We start from the raw sequence: 18020 nt of genomic DNA, 5'->3' as shown, positions 1-18020 counted from the left end.
CGAAGCAGCAAACGGGTTAATAGTGCCTATTTAGGTCTATGGAAGGCTTGCTTATCTATCAGCAGGTCATTCCGTTCTAGGGTCTGGGCTTCTATTGAATCTCACGTGCATGAATCACATACCCCCATTCCTAGTGCATTTGCTTTTTCCTGGTAAAAGCAAAGATTCTGCTGAAGTTTGTGTCGTTTATCGTTAAAGCTGAATGTGGAGAAGGCTGAGCATGAAATCCCATTCACCTTGAAACATCCCAGCACAAACTGAGACGGGTCCACCTCGCTAGTGATTAATGTTTGTTCTGTCCACACTCCCCTGAAAACAGCACTGTTGAGTCTAAAAATGTGGGTACTGAAATGGAAAATCTAGTGGCACGCCACTGTAATTTTACTGACAATTCTGCTCAAGTAAACAAGGCGTGCGTACCTATTAAATGTGCAAGTTCCTATTAAGGCCGATCTCAAAGTCTCCTGATTTTAAAATGTCTTGGCAAAAAGGAGCGTTCTATCAAAATCAGTGGTCTTCGGTTGCAGTGCCAGTTGAACTGAAAACTGTCTTGGAATTCCCTTAAGATAATTTGAAATCAGAGCCAGGTAAGTAAAATACAGTTTCCCTCAGAATTTTTTTTAAATAACAAATTTTGCAATTTTATTGCTGCCAGTGTAAAATAGGTTCTGAGCTGAAGTGTGTTCAGTGAGTCACAAGACCATGCTTTAAAAGTATGCGCCCTTTCCATCCAGGTAGCCTTTTGAGCTGAAATTGTCATTTGCCCTGTCTTTTCATTCACTGGTTAACTTGTAGGGCCTCATATATGAGGCCTTGCGTCAGTTTTGCGCTTCCGATACGTCACTTTTTGTGATGCATTGGCCGCGTAAAACATACCTCCTGTTGCGCAGTATTTACAAAGTGACTCATCTAAGCAGATGCGTCACTTTGTAAACCCCTGCACTACATTATACCTGCGTCAGGTATAATGTATGCAGGGGGGGCGTTACACCGCAAAAAGCCTCATGGAAGTGACGCAGTGAAATCTATGAGATTTCACTGCGTCACTTCTAGGACGCCTTTGCGTCAAAATCTTGCGCCTGCCTCACAGCAGGAGTAAGACTGAGGCAGGTCCTTTCACATGGGGCTTGCCCCATGTGAAAGGACACATAGTTGGAATTGGGTCACTTTTGTGACACACTCCATCAATGCGTCACTTTTGCGCTTACAGATACGACAGAAATACTTGCGACGTGATGCATCATACATTAAATATGACGCATCAGGTATGTCGCAAGGAGTGCGCACTGAGAAGTGACGCATCGCTGCTTTCACGCAGCGATGCGTCATTTCTCATAAATGAGGTCCGTACTCTCTTACGCAAGCTATACTGTTCAGTGTGCTCTCCAGCTCGCCAACTCAGTTATTTTCATCCCCCAAAATAATACATATGGAAGATGTCTAGAAGTTCAATATTCTTCAGGAGTCCACCTATGGAGTCTCCTTACTTGCTGTTTTCATGGTGTGTTCCCATTTTGCGTAATCAATGTCCTGAGGTTGTGCGCACCTGTTATCACGGACAGACAATATCTCCCTGTGCAACCCACAAAATGCATGGCTACTCATGCAGCCAGTGGATACTGCTACATACCTTTCTGTCCATGGAATTCACCATATCCCTCAGATAAACATCTGACCTTAATGCTTCTGTGCATATTAGAACATAGTGACGATTCTTTCAAGCACAATGATTTAAGCCCTAAAATAGCCTCCCCTTTAACCTCCAACTTCCGGAAATAACCTTTGGGACTGCAACTGGCTTGGCCACATAACATTGTGAAAGATTATAATGTGAATGACTGTGAGTCATTGGGAATCAACACTTGAATACTGAAACTGATGTGAAGTGAATACCAGAACCTGAATATTGTAATACAGAAGCTACTGTGTCTGAGCTCGACCACACGTTCTCTTCAAATATTTTATGAGCATGCAGGGCATGCAGGGTTTGATGCTGAATGAAGATCTCTCACTATTACTGTGTGAAGCTTTGGAGACAAAGCAGCTGCTGAAAAGCTGAGCTTCTATGGGAATATCAGTACCTGACAACAACAACATAACGGTGAGGTAGGACCAGGGGGAATATTTATAGACCGAGCTCTGTGTATAACCCCAATACTGACATAACAACAACAAAAAGACCAGAGGGTTTCAAGAGGAAAAGGTATGTGTGAAAAAACTTTCAACAAAAACAAAACCAAAACTGCAGTGAACCTAAGACAGAAAGGTTTCTATGACAGCCAAATGGATGGTCAAAGATTCCCATCAGTCACCACTCGGAACCGCCCATCATCATTTGGGTTTCTTCCAGTGCCATCTACCCAAGCAGGTCAATCTCAAACAGGAAAAAATCAAGATATAAATCGACTTCTTCAGTTGAGAAAACCGATAGTATGGTGTGCCACTACTTCGATTGGATGAGTGGAAAGTGTAGGGCAACTGATGCAGTGCAGTGATAAAGGTGAATAAATAATAATACAAAAAAACCAAAAAGTGTGTTAAAATTTGGATGAGGGAGTACAGAACAAACTTTATTCAGGTGATACTCACTCCACCAAAGTTAAAAGAGTTTTCATAAGGACAGTTTGAAAATATATACTGCCTATAGATGGAACCAGGTCTACATGTTTCAGCAAATAGGGGACAGTTGTGTCCTTGCTTTCTTCAGGACCTTACAATTTAGCTACTGCAAAATAATAATATGTGTAAAAATTAGTGACGAGAAAATATTACAAAGACAAGTACAAATGTCACCTGGGGCATCTAGGTGACAGGGCCTTGTTTCCTTCTTTACAAGTTGTGTCGTTCACATAACTTGCAAGACATAAAAGCCTCACCCCACCTGGCAGCGGCTCAGGGAAAGAGTGAAGCACCGCTCTATCCGTCGGTACTTCGGCGCCTCCCCAGTCGGCTTAGACGCCGGCGCCGAAGTACCGACGGATAGAGCGGTGCTTCACTCTTTCCCTGAGCCGCTGCCAGGTGGGGTGAGGCTTTTATGTCTTGCAAGTTATGTGAACGACACAACTTGTAAAGAAGGAGACAAGGCCCTGTCACCTAGATGCCCCAGGTGACATTTGTACTTGTCTTTGTAATATTTTCTCGTCACTAATTTTTACACATATTATTATTTTGCAGTAGCAGTTAGCTAAATTGTAAGGTCCTGAAGAAAGCAAGGACACAACTGTCCCCTATTTGCTGAAACATGTAGACCTGGTTCCATCTATAGGCAGTATATATTTTCAAACTGTCCTTATGAAAACTCTTTTAACTTTGGTGGAGTGAGTATCACCTGAATAAAGTTTGTTCTGTACTCCCTCATCCAAATTTTAACACACTTTTTGGTTTTTTTGTATTATTATTTATTCACCTTTATCACTGCACTGCATCAGTTGCCCTACACTTTCCACTCATCCAATCGAAGGAGTGGCACACCATACTATCGGTTTTCTCAACTGAAGAAGTCGATTTATATCTTGATTTTTTCCTGTTTGAGATTGACCTGCTTGGGTAGATGGCACTGGAAGAAACCCAAATGATGAAGGGCGGTTCCGAGTGGTGACTGATGGGAATCTTTGACCATCCATTTGGCTGTCATAGAAACCTTTCTGTCTTAAGTTCACTGCAGTTTTGGTTTTGTTTTTGTTGAAAGTTTTTTCACACATACCTTTTCCTCTTGAGACCCTCTGGTATTTTTGTTGTTAATATCAGTACCTGTACATACTCCATATGAGTAGATTGTCAGTACCTGTTCCGGTCCACCCAAGAATGCAATATCAGTACCTGTCCTGGTTTACCTGTGAATTTGGTGTCTGTAGCTTAAATCAATCCACCTATTAAAGCAATGTCAGTATCTGTCCATTCTATCCATGAGTGCTTTCTCAGCACATGATGCGATCCAACAAAGATTAAAATATACTAGCAATTTTCTGGACAACTTTAAAGAAAGTCTACATTCCATTTAAGAGATGGAGGCGAGTATTAAACCTTTAAATCTTTACCACCCTGCAGAAATCAATTAACCTTCTTAGGGGTCCCACTGATACTTGGTCCTTTTAAACCAACAAAGAAGAAATTGGCACAGAAGCTGAAATATAAAAGAGCATCTTTATTAACCTCAAATGAGTGAGACTACGTCACACAGAAGCCTTAGCAACTGAATGAGGCAGTCTGAGGAGTACAGAAAACTGGGGCCTTATATATGCTTAGGGTTACATAGTAAGCATATGACCAAGGGGCAGTCCTGGCTCATGTAAGCATGCAAAATGACTAAGATGGGCATACAAGATCTGCTTGCTCAACAAAGTGGGAGGAGAGTTACTTCTCCAGACAGCAGCAAAAATAGCATGGTAATTATACTAGAGAAGCAGGTGCATTCTACTAGCTAGGCCCCTTGGGCATGTGCGAAGGTGGAAGATGCTGAATATAGTTTGTCTCTAGACAGATTTCAAGAGCAGTTAAGAGAAAGGTAGGACAGAGCACATGGCGAGCACATGGCAAACAAAATGGCTGCCAGAAATACAAAATGGCTTTCACAAAACGGATAAGATAACTTCTAAATACAAGATGGCTTCTGCTAATGCTAACCCATTGCTGCCAATTTACAACAACTCGCCAGCAACAAAGAAAATAAATGGGCATTGCTTTTCATTAAAAAACTACAGTTCCTATACACCATTTAATAGACACAAACAAAATACAGAATGCAGCAACCAATCAGTGGACTCATGAGCATATAACTGTTATCTCCAGGATCTCCTCCTAATCTTTTCTTTGATGTGAAGCTCCACTTAAACCATCAAAACTCAGTCTATATAGTTCTAACCATCAACGTCAGTCCTGCTGTTTATTCCTACTTCTGCACATTGACAATCAATAAAGATCATACTATTAATAACCCTGGGATGGGAACATGAAAAAAGGTGTAGTTCAACTTTATTTCAAGTAACTAAATTATCTCTGGCAAACAAATAATAATCATAGTCCTCGTACACCAAAACCTCATTAACCAATCATATACACTCCCTTATTTTTGTTTGGATGGATAATACCCACCTCCGTGTCTTTAATAGGCTATAGTCTTTCTTTAAAATTGTCTGAAAAACAAAATTCTATTCTGTGGCAAGACATGGAGATTCCTAAGGTCAGATTTCAAAGTTCACTCATCACATTCACAGCAATACCTTCAATTCATTTAAAATAAAATTATTTAAAGACGAGACACCTGATCAGTTTGCTGCTTTCATAACTTCTTCGAGATGTGTCTCTACCAAAAAGATTCTTGGGGCATATTATCAAGAACGGCGATAAAATTATCGCCATTGTAGCGTCAGGAAACTTTTGCTAAAACGGCAATAATGGGCTTGATAATATGCCCTTGTGAATTCCCATAGCAGCCCAGGTTAACACTAGAACCTATGCTGCTATGGGAATTCACAAAGACATATTATCAAGCCCATTATCGCCATTTTAGCGGCAGTTTCCTGACGCTAAAACAGCGATAATTTTATCGCCGTTCTTGATAATATGCCCCCTAGAGGCCAATGTGCCCCAAACTAAATGAGCCCCAAATGTGAATTAGTCTTTGTTCATCTCTATACCACAATAGTCACGCTGCCAGGATTTGGCATCTGACACTCTGTGGTACAACACCACACACAACTTCACCAATTAACCTGATAACTCCTTAAACAACAGATCCTCAGAAACTTGTAAAAAATTGCAAAACCTCATTCACATCCACCACCTGCTGTAACGGGTTTGTGTGTGGGTTTACACTCTTACACCTTTAAACAACCTACACACTTACCCACCGGACTTCCATTAACGTAAATGTGGACTAGCAAATTCCCTGATTTACATGAATTCATCTTGCTGTATAGCTTTATTTCCTCTGCTAGTCTGTACAGAAACTTTAGGAATGTACTACAGCTGTAGAAGAGGAATGCATGCAGCTCTCATTCCACACACCAGCAAGACCATCTATTTCAAGCAGTCCTACAGCTCTTATGCTTGGCTAGGGTCCAAGACTTCTTAATGACAAGTTAGCATTCTTCAAAAGTTCTCTGATTTTATTCCTTAGATTCTGCAAGCCTTTAATCTACGAAGATGCTGTTCTATCTGAGGGTGCAGCTCCACTTTTAAATGCACCAGAACCCCCAGGCTCTGGGGTAAAGGAACTAGGTATGCCCACTTACGGCTCCAGAAAGTCTGTGTACCAGACCTGAATCAGCCATCAGGAGTGATCAAAATCCGATCTGCTGGCTGATTTGTGACTTTCACTATTATCCTCATAATCGCATGTGTGAAGGAAACGCATACTTTAGTAATCTCCCCCAGCTCTGTAAGAACACTTCTGTCACCAAAGCTTCTGGATCAGTTATTCAACTGAAATTACTCCCCCCTGGAATTTCAGCCAGGAAGCAAACCGGTCCACCTGGTATGAACTCATCTAGTCTTATAACGGACATACCAATGACTGCTTCAGCGTTCAATCGCTCAAATTCACTAAATGGCATGATTCCTAACCTACCACCCCATTGTACAGATTTGGTCTACATGACTGGCGTATTGTCAATACTTTGTCTATCCTTAGAAGGACACAGCACTGCGTTTGGTCGTTAGTAAACATCTTCACAGCAAAACAGGCTGCCTATAGTTGCAAACAATTTTTATGATGTCCTGTATTGCTTTCTGAGCAGAGACATTCTGTTAACAATGTCCCCACAATGTGCTTCCTAACCTAAGCAGCTTGTGTCCTAAACAATAAACATATCCATGTGTGTGCCAAATATGACCTTGTCTTTCAAATGTCTTTGTGTGACTGAGCAACCACTGTAGCTCTGTCCTGGCCTTTATTGACCAATCAAAACTGTATGCAAATGCAAAGGCCTTACCACAAATGAAGTATGTTCTCTCTCTTTAGGATCCAATAATGAAGGTGTCAAGGAAAATGTGCCTGTATTGATGACTATAGTCTACCCACAATTTTGGGCAGAACTCTGAGCAGAATCTTTAGTTTGGAAAACACTTTTCTGATCTCTTTCAGAAATGATTACATCTTTTCCCTGGGCAGTCTCAAAACTGCTTGTACTGAGTCTATCTTGAATGCCAAGATCTCCATCTTCTGGAATGGATTGAGGACTTGTTTCTCTCATTTGATAACAAGTCTTAAGTCCTGTAGCAAACCTATTACCATCTTCACCTGTTGAAATATTTGCTTGCTCTGTGCCATGAATAGCATGTGGTCCAGATAAAGAATCATTCTGATCATTGTGGACTTCAAAAGGGATACTACTGGTTTCAACAGTTTTGTGAAACAACAAGGGGGGGAGGGGGTTGCGGGTGGACAATCCTACTCCCAGACTGGAAATTCCCATATTTTGCCGTCATATTGAAACTGAAAAAATTGATGATGCCTCTCCCAGATCGGTACCAGTAGATACGCATGTTTCAGAGCTAGATGCACCTAAAGATCTAAACTTCTCAAAGGAGATATATTACTTCTAATTTGAAGTCTAAAGTGTAAGTACAAAATCAACCGTGGTGCCGGATGGAAGCTCTTTGAGCACACCGGAGAGATGGCCACACTGAATTGACAAGCTCAATAGAAGTCACTGCAAAGTGTACTTTAGGAAGAAATTGGCCTACAGCTTTAAATAGTTGTTATACAGGTAGCAGTGTAATCCAAAAACTGACTCTCAGTAGTAGCTTGTGGAGGGAGTACCGTGGGGTGGTGGGCGGGGTGGTGGAGGGGCAGGGTGGGGTGTAGTAAACACCGGGTCACAGCCGACCGGAGTAATGTATAGAAATAAATAAATGAAACGAATGTCATTGCGCGCACTGAAACGCATTTCTACGCGCCCAATAAAATTTGTTTTATTTATCCCCCGCCCCACCGCCCCATGGCACTCCCTCCACGAGCTGCTACTGCTGACTCTGTTATTCATAAGAATAAATGCACTTATCTCAGTCAGTGAACTGCAAAGAAAAGAGGAGTTCCCGGAGAGAGACATTAAAGCCCGAAAAGTCTGCTGATAGAAGTTCAGGGACTTATACCTGGAAAGAGATGGCAGATTAACTAATCCCCCCGTAATGCAGATATGGAATGAGTCACTGGAGTTAGCCATTGTACCACATTTCTGGAAAAAGGGCATAGTCATCCTCATTTTAATAAAAAAAAGCCTGCGACGGACCCCCTGCTTCTCAGAAAGTAGGCCAATCTCACTTCTACCCTTTCCCGTAAAGATCTTAGAATGATTTGTCAGTAAGCGAGTGTCCCAACATTTGGAAGACCATGATCTTTTAGAGGAGGAGCATTTTTGCTTTCAGATCCGGGCACAGAACTGAGCCTGCTTTGCTTCTAGCAGTGGATGAACTCCAGGTGAGAATGGACAGCAGCCAGTCAACGGTTTTGATATTACTTGACTTATCTCCCATTTTTGATACAGTAAATTACGAAATGCTCCTGACTATATTAGCTCTGATTGGAGTCAGTGATACACTATTGAACTGGATGGACTTTCTCCTATTTGAGCGTTGTCATGCTGTTTCTCTGCCTCCTTAGCACTCTGACTTTAAAACTATAAAACATGAATTCCACCGGGCTCAGCAATTAGCCCAATTCTCTTTAATATTTATATGAGGCCTTTATAAACTCTCATTAAAGCCCAAAACATCAGGCTATGCAACTATGCTGATGACACACAGTTGAGTCTGTCTATTGAAAGCAATCAGCGAGGGTGCCCTGTACGCCTTCCACAACTGCTTGAATGGCATTGCCAACTGGCTAAACACAAGCTACCACACATTTAATGGGAATACAACTGAGTTTATGTGTTGTACAGCCAAACAAATCCCCATGAAATGCCCTTCTAACTTTTGGCCACTAACGAATGGTGAAGAGCTGATACACCCAGAGATGGTCCGCAACTTGGGGGTCACCTATGACGACAAGCTGCCCATGAAGAGCCATGGAAACAAAGTTGCAGGTACCTGCTTTGAACTTCTCAATGGCCAAAGGAAACCTCTATTACTACTACCAGTCAATGCAAAAACTCTGACTGTGTGTAGCGTAATGCTAATTAATTAATTGTGGGTTTCTAAAGCGCTAGAATCGACTCCCGAAGGAGTATCTCTGCGCTGTAGACCGCTGGGGAACCCGTCCTGGCTTTCCCTGTGAGATGGTCCCTACTGGGTATCTCCAAGGTGAAACCAGGCATCCCGGCGTATGTGGGGGGCCGTTGTGGAGATGAGGCAAGCTAATGCCCAGAGTTGCCGAGTGTGATCCCTGGTTAGAGTAGGCACCGAGGCGAGAATTATCGAGTCCGCTGACCCTGGTCCACAACCCTGCCGCGTCTGGGATAGAACCCTGGTCCCGGGCCGTCCTCTGCATCCGGGTCTGCCGCCTCTAACCAGTGAGCCACACCACTCCACTCCACTCCACTAAGTAGGCTGGACTTATGCAACAATCTGTTGCTAGGAGTACCGGACTATCTGATAAATAGACTATACAGAGTCCAAGCTTAAGCTGCAAAAAAACAGGCACTGAACATACCTAGGAGATCGTCTGCATCCAATTCTATGAAGAAACTTCACTGGCTACTTGTGAAACAGAGGACAGCCTTCAAATCATTGTGCATAGTCTTCAAAGCACTGCAAGGCAAGGGTCCAGCACCCCTACAAACTATATTAAAAAGATTCACACAAACTATATTAAAAAGATTCACTCCAGAGAGATATCTTAGCTCAGCAATGACAAATCTTATCTGTTTTGCAAAATCTCTGAAGACAAGACAGAATGGGCGAATCTTTATGATCAGAGCAGCCCAGCTATGGAACACATTACCAGCCACCCTAAGATCTTCATCTGAACTACTGCAATTTAGGAAAGCTTTGAAAACCTGGCTCCTCCTTGTGAATCTATTATACACCATCCTGACCCCGTAATATAAGTTGTTTTGTTTAGTTAGAGTGTTGCATATTCCCTGTCTGACTATAAAAGGAATATGAACATCAGTAACTGACTGATGTTGCATCTTGAAAATTCTGTACCTGAATTTGGCCCAAAAAAAATGCAATGTCAATACACATCCTGATTCACCCAATAAACTTTGTTGATGATTGTCCCTGTCCACATATACATTCCCTGTTAGTGGCTGTCCGAATTCAGTCAGTCCACTTGAAGAAAGTGATGTCATAATTGGCCAGAATCCATTTGATCCACTTGAAAATGCAATCTCAGTTTCTACTATGCGATTGTCTATAAATACAGCTTTTGAAGTAATTGACCAAGTGAGACAAACCTTTTCCAGCATCTTTCTAATAGAATACTACACATTCCGAATGACTAAACAAGTCAGCCAGTGAATGATGTCATAATATGTGTCAAACCCCAATCAGAGGTCAGCAAACAAAGAAACACCATGGAATGCTCATCATTTTGTATTGTTAGTTATATAGGACAAAAGAGATCCATGTTTTCTCTTCTCTGGATGGCCCCTTTAATACCAGGGGTGCTCTCTGATGTCTCGGCGCACAATATGTCTCTATCTTTAACATATATGATTTTATTACAAGTCCAGAGGCTCATATTCTGCAGTCTCTTTTCTTACTTTCTTTTATACAGCATTTTAACATGCTACAATGCCCATAAGCCTTCATGTTCAATAAGAATTGAGACAAATCACCATCCAATGAAACCCAGTATAAATAGAGCCAATCCAAAGACAGCGTCCTCTTTTCTTGCTGCTGCAGATAAGTTCTTTGCATGGTGTTGAGAGCAGTTGGAGGGGTTGAGAAGAATAATGTGGAGCACTGATGCTGGAGGGACGCAGCGTTTTGTATGGAGGGCCTCTTTGCCTACAGACAGAGTTGGGAAAAGTCACTTTGTAGCAGGAGAGGAGACACAAGGGTTTCTGTTTTTCATTCAGCTGTTTCAGTGTACTAAAAGGAGTGAAGGGAGAGGGGAATACAAGGTATACATGTCTTTATCTGAGTGCTACATTTTATTCCGCAGCACAGGCGTGCTGGAGAAAAGGTTAAAAGTAAGTTCAGGCATATGTTTGATGTGTGGAATACTGATCCTGTTAAAATGTTTGCTCCATGATCGAATGCATAATTCATTTCCAATGTTTTAATGGAAAGTGGATTGTTTTATATAGGTTCATGTTCCATTTGTGCAAGTCTAGAGTAATTTTTAAGAAACCTCTTCTCTGGGGTAATTGGTGGTATAAAAATCTTGTCAAAAGAGCTATATACATACATATATATTCGGGTAGGGGTTTAGCTTCCCTGAGGGTTTGACTGATAAGTCACTCTGGAGAATAACAGCGGCCAACACCTCACAAAGAATATGTAGAATCAGAGGAGGAAGTATTTTAAAGAAATTTGTATGTATTCCTAGAAAACTCATGGGCTTATTTACAAGCCACTTGTACCGCCGGTGTGCCACTTTTAATATGGAAAAAGTCACGTACTGGCATTGGTAATTCTGTTGCCTCCATCATAAGTAAATCATTATTTGTGCCCACGGAGGGTAAGAAGGTCCCACAAATTAAGCGCCTGGTGGTACAAAACGATACTACTGATACTACTGGCTACTGATGCCAGTTCAATTCTGCAAGGTATGATGGATTCTCTATCTGGTTGGGTATGACCCTTTCACAGGTTCTGATGGAGTCCGAATAGGAGACCATATCATGATGCTGATTAGTTGTGTTTAAATAATCAGTATTATGAACACATGGAATATGATGATGAGGATGCTTGTAATGTCAGTAAGAAGCCAAAAATGGATAAACGACAGGTCATTTTGTATTCTGATGAGAACCCCGTGTTCAATCCCACTCTGTTACAACATACAAACTCAGCAAAGCCGTTTCTGCCATGATTCGTAGAGGGTTACAGTAAATCTAGAATTAAAAGCCTGGTGGATTAGGCTAATAGAGCCAAAATGAGAGCTGAATGCCCCAGGGTTACAAGTACTGAACTGCAATGAAAATAGTTACAGTTATCAGTAAAGGGGGTTAAGACCCTAGTAAATGGGTGGCCAAGACCTGAGCCTCTTGTCAGAATAAGGGTTTAAGTATAAGAAGCCCACTAGCCAGGATGTTATGCTCAGCAGAGCAAGTGAAAAACATATAAAAGTCCCTAGATCTAGAGATTGTCTGTAGGTGGGCCCAGCGAGCCATTAGCTTTCTCTGGACCACCAACGCTGGTCTTTCCTTTGAGTGGAGAAAAGATTTAATTTTAATGATTAATCCATAATTGGAAGATGTGTCTAGTACTGAGACCTCAGTTAATACAAGGTGTCCTGTTTGGGGATGATTTCATGAAAGAAATAGGACACTATGTTCAGGCTTTTTCCTCTGCAGACAAGGTACACTCTTAACTAATGAGAGTTTTTGGATGGGTTTCTTTGAGAACCAACACATTCAGGGGCTGATTTCCTGGCTGCTTATTCCCCTTCAGACTCTACTACAATCAGCAGTTTAAGTACTCCAGGCTGGTGTTGTTTCCTAAGAAGAGAAGAGGCAGGGGCTTTGGTGTTGGGCACGCTGTTGGTCAGGGAAGGGGAAGGAGAGCGCACAGTAAGGGTCTGCTCTCTCCCATTTGCAAAAGTTAGGGGAACACTGTCTCTCTTTCTGCTAGAATTGAAAAAACTTTGCAGGAATCCGTGGTCCTTCAGACAGAGAGGGGGTTTTCGATAGATTTTACTGCAGTGCCCTTTCAATTCAGGTGCCTAAGTCTTATGGTTTTCTCTCAAGAGGGGACGAATTTGATATCCGCAAAAGTAAAGGAGCTTTTGTTAAAGGGGGCAATAGTACACTGTTCCGGGGATCTCAAAATATTTACCATCAGTATTTTTCTAGTAAAAAAATTAAAACAAGAAATGCAGACCTGTGATAGGCTTGCGGGTGCTCAATTATTTTGTGCTCTACCGCATTTCAAATTTGAAACTGTAATCTGTTTAAGAGATCATTTGCTTCTAGGGGATTAGATGGTTTGCTTAAATAACTTACCTAACAGTTCCCATCTTTCACAGGAAATATCTAAAACTCCTTAGGCAAGAAAGTCTGTACAGGTTCAGATCCACTTCCTTTGGTCTGTCATCACCAAACTGCTGAAGCCGTTGCCAGCATTTCTCGGGTCCCAGGGCTGAGGATGATGATGTATCATGATCTTCCTTGGCCAGAAGAAAGATTCTGATTAGATGAGGTTCAAGAGGCGATGGACCTCATTCAAAGGTTGGAAGTTATAATACATGTGAAGAAATGAGACCTTATTCCTTCAAGGAAGATGAATTTTCTGGGGTTCCTGGCACACATGTACTCCTGGAAAGGGCAGGCAATGTTTCCCTCATGTCTATATCTTGTATTAGAGTCAGATGCAAGTCAATGAGGATGGGGCTTTTGATTTGGAGAAAGAGAGCCCAGGACGGAGTAATCAGTGCACATAAACTCTTTAGAGCTTCTATCAGGCTCCTGTGCAATTAAAAGCCTAGATAAATGGCTGTGTAGTGTGTGTAATTATACTCAATATGGGAAATCTAATGGCCAAATATATCAACAAATATGGGGATACAAGATCGAGGCCTCTGACAGGTTTATTGAAGGTATTTGCATGCCGCACTGCGCTTTGCGCTCCGTTTTGCCACGCTGCTAGTTTTAATCTTACCTATTTTTCCATTTTTCTTATTTTAAGTTGTTTGTCCCCTGTTTTTACCCGGACACATCTCCCCCTCACTCGCACTGTAATCGGTAAGCACCGCTGTTTAGCGGGTCCGGTTCCTGGGGTAGGGGAAATTTTTAAGCGCCATCTTGGAGTGGTGTGGACTGGCTGTGGGCGTTACCGGCGAGCGCACTAGCGCTCTGGAGGCACGCTTACTTAAGGCGACCTGCTTTGGGGATAGCCCTGACGAGGTATTTGCATGCCGCACTGCGCTTTGCGCTCCGTTTTGCCACGCTGCTGGTTTTAATCTTACCTTTTTTTCCATTTTTGTTATTTTAAGTTGTTTGTCCCCTGTTTTTACCCAGACACATCTCCCCCTCACTCGCACTGTAATCGGTAAGCACCGCTGTTTAGCGGGTCCGGTTCCTGGGGTAGGGGAAATTTTTAAGCGCCATCTTGGATTGGTGTGGACTGGCTGTGGGCGTTACCGGCGAGCGCACTAGCGCTCTGGAGGGACACTTACTTAAAGCTCCCCTCCAAGCGCAGCGGGATCGCGTAGCGGGCGCGCCCTCGCTGCGCCTGAGTCGTGCCAGAGTCCTGCCCGTCTGCACCCGTCGACGCGGATCGCGGCAGAACTCTGGACATGGTCATCATGACTCCGCTCCCGAGATTTTACAGAAGGGCCGATTTACTGGCCATTCGGGATCGATCTACACGCTGCGAGCTCCCGCCCGTGGCCCCACTCTGTGGCCCCTATCATTGCAGTTGTGGTGCTTGGTCATTGGAGCCCCCTTCTCTTATTCGCTCTTCGGGGTTTTTAACTTCTGCTACAAAGAAGGTAGGACAACGGGACTTGAGTATCTGGAGCCTAAATGTCAGATCATTGGTAAAGCACTATCAGGAGGTTTACGATCTCCTCATTGATGGCTCCCCTGATGTGCTTTTCCTGACTGAAACTTGGCTCCAGGACTCTGACGCCTCGATAATTAATCTAGCCTTCCCCCCAGACTATGCCATCTTTACTTTAAATCGGGCGACTAGAGGTGGAGGCATTGCGATGGCCACCAAACGGTGTTATCCTTGTGAGTGGAAAGCCGCTGAACTTTCGGGGTGTGTAGGCGCTCTTTTTAAAATTGCGGTTAGTCACCAGTTTTCCTTCTCTGGCCTATTAATTTACCGGCCTCCGGGCTGTGACTCCGTTTTTAGGGCTGTTCTCCCTGAGTATATTAGTACAGAGGCTTTGGGATGCGCTAACTTTAATGTTATGGGAGATCTCAATCTCCATCTTGACTGCCCCTCTTAACCTTCCATCAGGAGTTTTCTGGCGGATCTTGAGGCTCTCCAGCTCTCGCAGATGATTACCTTTCCCACACATAGAGGTGGTCATATTCTTGACCCTTTTTTTACAAACTTAGAAGGACTCAGAGTTCTTGGTTCCTCCCAGATGGTCTGGACAGACCACATGTTGGTGAAGACGGCATGTTCCTTGTCTGAATCTCCTTTTCTATCTCAGGACAGACTTGTTCTTAAACGACACTGGAACAAATTAAGATTGGAGGATTTTTACCATCTGCTCGAGGAGGCTCCTTTAGGCCCGCTCACTGAGGTTGATTGTGGATACGATTCCTTTTGTGAGTGGATCTCTGGGGCCCTCGACTCTCTGATCCCCATGTGTTGGTCCAAGTGTCGTCGGGAGGAGCCGAGCCCTTGGTATGATAGTACCTTGGCATCTCTTAAGAGGGCCTGTCGACAGGCCGAAAGATTATGGAGGAAGTCGTATGATCCAGATTTGAAGATCTGCTATCTTGCCAAGATCAAGATCTACCACAGGGCAGTGTGTCAAACACATGCTTCCTTTTATGCTCATGAGTTTCAGAATTCTGCTAACCCATCGAAACTCATTTTTAAAGTATTAAAGGACCTGATGGTTAAAAGAGCAACTGCGGTGGAAATATGCTCGGACACCCACTGTGAGGGTTTGGCCTCCTTCTTCCACGAAAAAGTGCAAGCCATCTATCGCACTTTCCCAACGGGTTCCTCGACGCCAGAGCAGGTTGGTTGCACCTTGGGTGAGGGGGAGTGTCTTTCCATCTTGCCCCCCTTATCTATGGAGATGTTTGACTCTCTCAGCGTTAAGATCAAGTCAGGATCTCCGGCAGACCCGCTGAAACCGGCCCAACTTAAGATCTTGGCGCCGGTCTGTCGCACCCCGATGCTGTCTTTGATCAACCTGTCCCTTTCTTCTGGAGTGGTTCCCGTCAGATGGAAGCAGGCGGTAGTCACGCCAATTTTGAAGAAGGCGACCCTTGACCCCCTTAAACCTGAAAACTACCGCCCTATCTCCCTTCTTCCTTGGGCCACGAAAGTTGCGGAGGCCCATGTGAATGCCACTCTTTCAGACCATCTTGGTAGGTCTAACATTCTTGACCCTACTCAGAACGGGTTCCGTGCGGGTCACAGCACGGAGACGGCCCTTCTCTCTATGGTCGAGCACCTGTGTTCCGTGCTGGAAACTGGTCGGACGGCGGAACTATCGTTATTAGATCTCAGTGCCGCCTTCGACACGGTCTCGCACGGGATTCTGCTTCGGCGACTTGAGGAAGTGGGCGTCTCTGGCCTCGCCTTAAGCTGGTTTCGATCCTTTCTTACGGATAGGTCATTCCAGGTGGCGATCCTGCCCGGTAAGTCGTCATCTTACCCGTTAGACCAGGGAGTCCCACAGGGATCATCACTGAGTCCCACCCTTTTTAATCTTTATGTGAGACCGTTGGCTGCGGTCGTCAAGCGGTGGGGCCTGACAATGGTCTCTTACGCAGATGACACGCAGCTGGCGGTCACACTGAGTGGGGACTCAGGTCTGGAGGCTCCCAGGTTCTGCGATGGTCTGCGGGAAGTGGCTAACTGGATGAATTCCAACTGTCTCCAGTTAAACACCAAGAAGACGGAGATTATGGTGGTTGGTAAACAGGTGGCTTTGTGGGGCGACAAATGGTGGCCTTCGGATCTCGGTGTGACTCCCCTCCCAGCGTCAGAGATAAAAAACTTGGGGGTGTGGCTTGATCCATCTCTCAGTTTCATCTGTCATACCAAGAAGGTGGCGGCTTCTTGTTATGGCATCATTAGAGGACTCCGACCCATCCTCAAATTCTTTGATGCACCCACAAGACAACTGGTGGTCCAAGCATCAGTGTTGTCCAGGCTGGATTACGCCAGCTCACTACTGGCAGGGGTTAACCAGTCAGAACTCTCTCGACTGCAGTGGGTTCAAAAGGCTGCGGCCCGACTGATGACAGGCCTGCCTAGGCGATGCTCGGTGTCCAAATCCCTGCGCTCTCTCCACTGGCTCCCTGTGCAGCAGAGGATTCAATTCAAGGTTCTTTGCCTTGCATTTAAAATCCTCAAGCGTACTTCCCCACAAATCTTGGAGAATCTGCTGATTCCTTATGTCCCCTCCCGCACTCTTAGATCTCTAGGCCAGAACTTAGCAGTGGTCCCGCGTTTTAAACTGAGCAGAGTTGGTGGCCGCTCCTTCCGAGTCCTGGCGGCGAGCTGGTGGAATTCTCTTCCTCTGCAAATCCGGGCCATCGATGAGCTCCTTCAGTTTAGACGGGCCATCAAGACCTTTTTATTTGTTTAGCCCCTCTGAGGTGTTTCTTTTCCTTCTGCCTTTTTGTAGTGCTGTGTTGTGTTTACCTTTTCAAAGCGCCAGGACGCCCTTTTGCTGGGGCAGCTGTGCGCGGTACAAATAAAAATAACATAACATAACATAACTATGGCAATTTTGTCTGAAGCAAAGATGATACTGGTGGCGTCAGAATACATGCCACGGTAAACAAATGTGGTGGCAGATTGGTATTTGAGCAATCTGTTAGACAACAGCGATATGAGTTTAGACTTGTAGATGTTCAAACCTCTGGAGAAACTATGGGGTCCTTTTGTATAGATCTCTTTGCATCCAGGCTAACAATACAGTTGGGTATTTTTTTTAGTTTGAGACAATTTCTGCAGGCCTTGGCAACAGATGCGTTTCTCCAATATTGGTCGGGCGTACACATTATGCTTTTCCTACCTTCGTTATGATAATCAAAAGCCTGCCACAAATATGCAGACAGCTAATTAGTGTGTGATGGTGATGCCCTTATTGAAGAGCCAACCTTGGTATTCCATGCTGTTGTAACTTTCAGTGGAGTTTCCAATCCAGTTGCCAGTTTTTCCACCGATGTTAAGGAGTCCCTACGGGCAGGTACATCTGCTTGTGTTACACAACAAGCTAGTTCTAGTGGCTTGGAACATTACCAGATGTTTAAAAAGTT

The sequence above is a fragment of the Lissotriton helveticus genome, chromosome 7 (assembly GCF_964261635.1).
Source record: "Lissotriton helveticus chromosome 7, aLisHel1.1, whole genome shotgun sequence".
Taxonomy (NCBI): domain Eukaryota; kingdom Metazoa; phylum Chordata; class Amphibia; order Caudata; family Salamandridae; genus Lissotriton; species Lissotriton helveticus.
The sequence above is the reverse complement of the archived record's forward strand: the minus strand, read 5'-3'. Positions refer to the sequence as shown.